Here is a 6,388-nt window from a genome sequence, read left to right on the forward strand (position 1 = left end):
CTCGGGGCGTTGTTTTCTCGGTGCGGGGCGAGGTGTTGCCTTTGTGAGGGCAGTGGCTGTCTCTGTGGTTTCCCAGCTTCAGGGGCTGCAGGCTGTACTGCAGTGGAAACGGCGAGCTTGTTTTTCTGTCTCCGTATTGACACATCTGGTGTTTTATTCTTGGTGAAACTGGAAATCTCAGCTACTGAAAGCACGGGGCAGGAGCTTGGCTACATTTTCTACTCTCCTGCCTAGGCCCTCAGCTGTGCCTGCACCACATTTTGGCTCCGATTTCTGCGGTACAGTCTACCTTCCTAAAACTGCCTGGTGGTTGTTTTTACAAAATCATGGAATCACTTAGGTTGGAAGAAACCCTTATAATCATCAAGTCCAACCGTTAACCCAGCACTGCCAAGACCGCCACTGAACCATGTCCCCAAGTACCACAACTACAAGTCTTTTAAATACCTCCAGGGGTGGTGACTCAACCATCCCCCTGGGCAGCCTGTTCCAGTGCTTGACAACCCTTCTGATGAAGTTTTTCCTAATATCCAATCCAAACCTCACCTGGTACAACTTGAGGCCATTTCCTCTTGTCCTATCCCTTGGTACTACGGAGACTAATAATGAAATAAAATGTGGAGGCATATTTTGCCCAGACGTTTGGCCTGTCTATGTTGATTTCAATAAAGCTTATTTTTTTGGCTGTAACCCTAAGAGAGAACATTTATTATAATGGGTTATGTATATCCGTGTGCTAGATTAAGTTACTCTTACTACTATGTTAAGGATAGAATACTTTCTTCTGTAGAGTTTCGAGGATCAGAATGTTTATTTTGCTTTAAGTGGTATTCTGCTTTCTGTGTAAGAATAACAAAGAAAGATTTTAGCAAGATTATGAAGTTCTGATGAGGATTGTCCCCAATGTAAAATTTGCCCAAGTTTCCTATGTGTGCATTGTACTTACATGAACTTGCAGCTTTTCCCTGCAGCATAAATAGAGCATATTTTTTCCATTATGTGACTATGTTCTTCTTTTCAAATCTTGTGGTGTTATGCAAAGCAAACCATATTTTTCCTAAGAAACAGTCTTGTAACAGTAATTCCCCAATTTTCATTAGTGCACACAACAGCTCCTATAACTGATGTGCCCATTTGAAATACCTGGAACATTTATGTTTTCAGATAACACAAATAAATCAGAAATATGTTAGTTTATAGAATTTATAAAATCCTTGAAATTAGTTTATTTGCTATAAATGGTAAAAATAAAACAGTGATTGTTAAAATCCATGGCAACTATTCCTTCCAGTTACCCCTGCAACAAAAACAGTCTCCTTTTCAGTGCTAGATGGTAGCCTTGTTTTGTTAGAAGGTATGGATGTGTCTTTGGAAACATTTTAATTTAGATCAGAAGTGAGCTTTTTAAGTGAATCTCCTGATTCTTCTCATTTACTATGCTTTGTTAAGATTAGTGCTCCTCCAGTTTAAAAGCTACTGAAATGTGTATTGTATGAATGCCACAATCTCATAGGATCAAATACTTTTCTGTATTGATTTACACTTAATGATGCTGCCTGGTTATGTAGACATTGTCTGCATCACAACCAGATCTGGGAAATCTGCGTGCACCTTCTGAGGAATAAAGGTGGCATAACCTTGTCACTCCATTTCCAACTGGAAAAACAATGTGTGAATTCTCCTGGAAGACACGAGCAGTCCTGTGTTTAGATATGGCCTTGCTGTGGCTTTGGGGCCTGCATTTTGTACCGTGTTTTGGAATCCACAAAAAGACAAAATGTACAGCTATTTTGAAGTACAGAAAAACTCAGAAGGAACTGGTCATTTCTGCTGGAAGGAGTTCTTTCAGGAAGGAAAACAGGAAATGTCTCAAAGAACTGACCTTGGCTATGAAGAAAAATGTAGAAACGTGAGATATACAAAGGAGAATATTATTGCAAGTTGGTGGAATATTTCTAACACAAGTATTTTCAGAAATACAAAAGCTACACTGCTTTATTCTTGTACCCTTTTTCATGAGATTTTCTAAAGATAGTAAAGCTAGTCTTTAATATTAAAAATATATTGCAACAAGATTCTTGGCTTCTTGGAGAATTCTAATAGTAAGACTTTAAATTATTTAGACCTAAGGAAAAATATTTTGCATCTGAAATCATGATTATATGCTTCCCTAGATGAGCTAAATCATTAAACACCCAAGTTAACCATCTAGAGAGAATAGGTGTTTGCTGCACATGGACCTTTTGCAGGTGGTATCTAGAGAACAAAGCTGTCAAGCGCTTCATATTGTGTATCTAGTAATTGTCTCAGATGTATTTCATTTTGGGAATTCTCCCAGTACTTGTGTACCTAATTAAATAAACCACATGTTACAACTGACAATACCCTAATGTCATTTTTTCAGCCTCATTGAGGGTAATAAAATACACTTTCCCTGATGATACTATTCCAGCTGCTACAGATCCCCTATGGGAAGATGTATGTATTTGAGACAAAGCTACAAACTATTACCCTCACAATCCTCAGGCTACACTAGATGATAAAAGAAGCTCCATCAGAAACATCATCAGGAGAAGTTGATACGGTAGTGTCCAAGGGGCACTGTAATGGTGAAAATATTTAGAAAGAAGCATTAACAGATCATGGATTTTCTTTGTTTGCAAAGGAGTCTGAGTTTTATAACATTTTTTTTTTTCATATGTTTATAAATTTGCATGGAACTCAACCATGTACCAGGTAGAACTCTACCATGTACCTCTACTATATGTCACCCAAATCATGCTTCCTGTAACATACAAAACTCATCTATGGTTTTGGTGGAAACTTCTCATAGAAGTAAAAGTGTAAGAGTGTAGTAGTGTTATTGCATGGGTAAAAAATTATGAAAAATCATCTATTCTTGTGTTTCTTGACATTTATGCCATTACCTTCCTATTAGCTGATGAAATGTTGGCTTTAACTGATCTAAGGGAAAAGGAAATTTTTCCACTTTATTTAATCAGATTTTGATTCAGTTTGCCAAGTATCTTGTACATTTAAGTTGATTTGAACATTACAGATAGCATCACAATCTGTATGCATGAGGGAAGTGAATAATGTTCTAGGAAAATAATTAATCTTGACATTATTTAACTTGAATGTTTGAACTTGCAAATGGAGCATTTTCTTAGAATGGTTTTTGTATTTTATTTCCTTAATTAAAAGGGGAGAATGGCAGCTGTCCACTTAGGAGGATCATTCTGATTCCTACATGGTTTACTGGCAGCTGCATTAAAGTAAGTAGTTGCACTAACAGGCAACTCTCTTCTGCATGGGCCCAGTTTCAGGTTCTGTAGAAAAAAATGCCATAATGTGGAATTTCAAATGACAACTAAACCACACTAAACCTAAACTACTGGCAGAAAAAGTGTGTCTGCTGCTCTTCCCATACATGGGCATGCCTAGCTGCTGTCCTGCCTCCTCTCTCCTAGTAGCTTTTGTTCTTGTTTGATCCCAGAGAGAGCCAGTGCTCCTGCATCACTGGTGGGCCCAGGCCAGTCAGTGCCAGGGAAGCAGCGGGAACAAGTAGCTGTGGAGGGTGCAGGGACTGGTACATCTCCTTTCAGCAGCATTCAGCCGTTGCATCAGTTTAACTGTATCACCTCACCCTAACGATTACCAAGTTACGTGACCCTAGCCACCATGTTGCTGTACCCAGTGCCTCCTTGCAACTGTTTTTACACACCAGTTTGTTTCTACCCACCATGACTGCCCATCTCTTCCTTGCCTCTACTGTTCCTCTCCAGTATGATTTTGCTTCTTGCCTGGTTCCCACTATTCCTTTATATTCCATAGTCCTGTATCATTTCCCACTACTAATGCTGTGCTTTTCCCCCCTTCTCTCCCTTGCTATTTGATTCAGGGTGTTTTCTTCCTTCTGTTTTTTAGCACTTTCCTCTTTCCTGCAAAAGACTAATGTGCTGCCTTTACCTTCTCATGCATGTCTGGAACACAGCATCAGAGTGGCATCCATTTGCTGAGGGAAAACTACAGAAAATATATACGTTCTCTGCAGTGAGAGAGGTAACTGGGTACACTTCAATGGCAGCAGGAAGAGGAATATTCATCCAGTTTCTCAAACTACAAGTTTCTGTTTCATAAAAGGGGAAGAACTGGGGTTTTTTTTCATAAAAACATTATACTATTTTTTTGTGTAAGGAAAGATTTCCCTTAAATCTGCTTTTAGAAACATTTTAGATAAAATTTCCCAAAATAAGACAGCATGAAGAAGGTAGCTGGCTTGAAAAATATGAACACAGAAGATTAAATGTTGGCAAAACAATACATGTCTGTATTCTGTCTTTTAATAGAAAACATTAGGCAAATGTAAGATAGAGAGAATTATGAGACTCCATCTGTAATAACAAGGGGAAAAAAATCAAGATAAATATCCAGCGGGCACTACTTCAGATTGGTTTTTACAATTAAGGTTTAATATAAAAGGAATGATAGCTCAATCATTTCGATCTTGTGCCTTGATCTTGGTAGCAGAGTTGAGGTAGCAGAATACTCTTCTTCTCCTAACACTGTTCTTCTAATAACAGTTGCATTTGCATTCAAGAGGACTAGTTACATACATTTAATCACGCAGCTTTCTAAAAGATAATTACCTTGGGCCTTAATTTGTTTTCTCACTCTGTACTTCACTAAAACTTGTTTGAATAAATGAGGCTTCAAGACATTTTAGAAAATATAGGAAATACTCTTGTGTCATTCTTTGAATTTAAAACAAACTAGAGAGAAATTCCGGTGACCATTAAGAGAACTAGTTTACTCAACCAGCTAGGAATGTTGCTTGCCAAATGGCTTTCTGAAACTTTTATGATGAAGAGGAGTCATATTTAATGATATGTAAATGTCACATCAAAATTTCAGTCATAAAAATCCAGTAACAATGTTTTACTTACTAATTTCCACAAATAAAGTGGAGGGTTTTTATTTTCAAATTTCAACTTGAGAATTAACCTTAGGAATTATAATTCTGATAAAGTTATATCTTTTTATGAAAAAAATATACTTACTAGCCTGCTGGTTGTGACAGACAGGAGTATGTTTTGATATATGCAACAGATAGTAGTAAGTGATACTTAAGCCATGGATAGATTAGTGTTTCTTTTGACTATGGTATAAGTAGTCTTGTCATTTAAATATTGTTACTTTATTCCCTTCCAGTACAGGATGAACCCCTTTGGAGATAAAAATAGCAGGGAGAAAATAAAAGGAACATCTAATTAATTCATTTTGGAGGTTTTTGAAACCTTTGATGTAATATTTTAGGAAATTTGGGAAATTCAGATTTTAGCTGAAATCTGCATGTGTAGATTTTTTTTCTTGACAGTAAAGCACCTGTTCTGTGAGGCACTGAACAGCACTGTAGCAAAACAGAACTAAAAGAATGGTAAATTTTAACTACTAAGGCAGAGTGCTTTAGAAAATGTAACAACTGCTGGCCTACGGCAAAGCTGAGCTTCTAGGTTGTGAAGTATTAGGGGAAAGCTAACCAAGAAAAACATGATTCTGAACAATTCATGTGTTCCAAAGTAGAGCATGGGGAGTTTCTGGGAAGCGACACTCAGGGTGAAGGTCCAGGCACTGCTTAGTCTGCAAGGCTAACTAGGGGCTCACATTTACATTAAAATGGAGGAGACTGAGTGTAATGCCTTCAGTAGACTTAAATTCAATGGGACATTCAAATAAGTAGCTTTAAATAGAGAGCAGACAGTGGAATGGTAAAAGCAAAAAGTGTGAGTAGAAGAAAAAGATCATCAGATAAAGCAAGTGAAAAAATACTCAGCATTTTACACAGCACAATATGTTTAAGTATTTCATGCTTAATATACTAACCACTGTTTAAGTGAAAGGAAAAGAGATGATGAAGTACTACCGAACTTTAGTGCAAACGTGCTTAGTTAAGGCAGTTAACATCCCCATTGTTTTTGTACAATACTTATTCATTTTAAGTACTCATTTGTTACCTGAAATTACTTTTATTTGAATACTTGAAGTTTAACAACAGAGACACTCACCTTTCAGATACAACTTACAGTAAAAAGTTCTTAAATATGTTTCCCATTTTGTCATACTAACAGCATTGCTTAAGAATATTTAGGTTATGTACTCTCCTCTCCCACTTTCTATCCTACATCTCAATTAAGGATGGAGAGCATTTAAATCAATTAAAGGTAACTCAGAGGAGAAGAACTAATTTAATTCACTGACAAAATGAGCTAATCACCAGGGAAAGAAAGACTACTGGTACAGACTCCCAAAATGCTAATCCACTACTGTCGTACCTGTCAGCAAGGCACCAAGGGAAGAACCATTTTTTTCCCCCTGGCTACTGTGGCTT

This window comes from Falco rusticolus, chromosome 2, assembly GCF_015220075.1.
Source record: "Falco rusticolus isolate bFalRus1 chromosome 2, bFalRus1.pri, whole genome shotgun sequence".
In the NCBI taxonomy this organism is placed as follows: domain Eukaryota; kingdom Metazoa; phylum Chordata; class Aves; order Falconiformes; family Falconidae; genus Falco; species Falco rusticolus.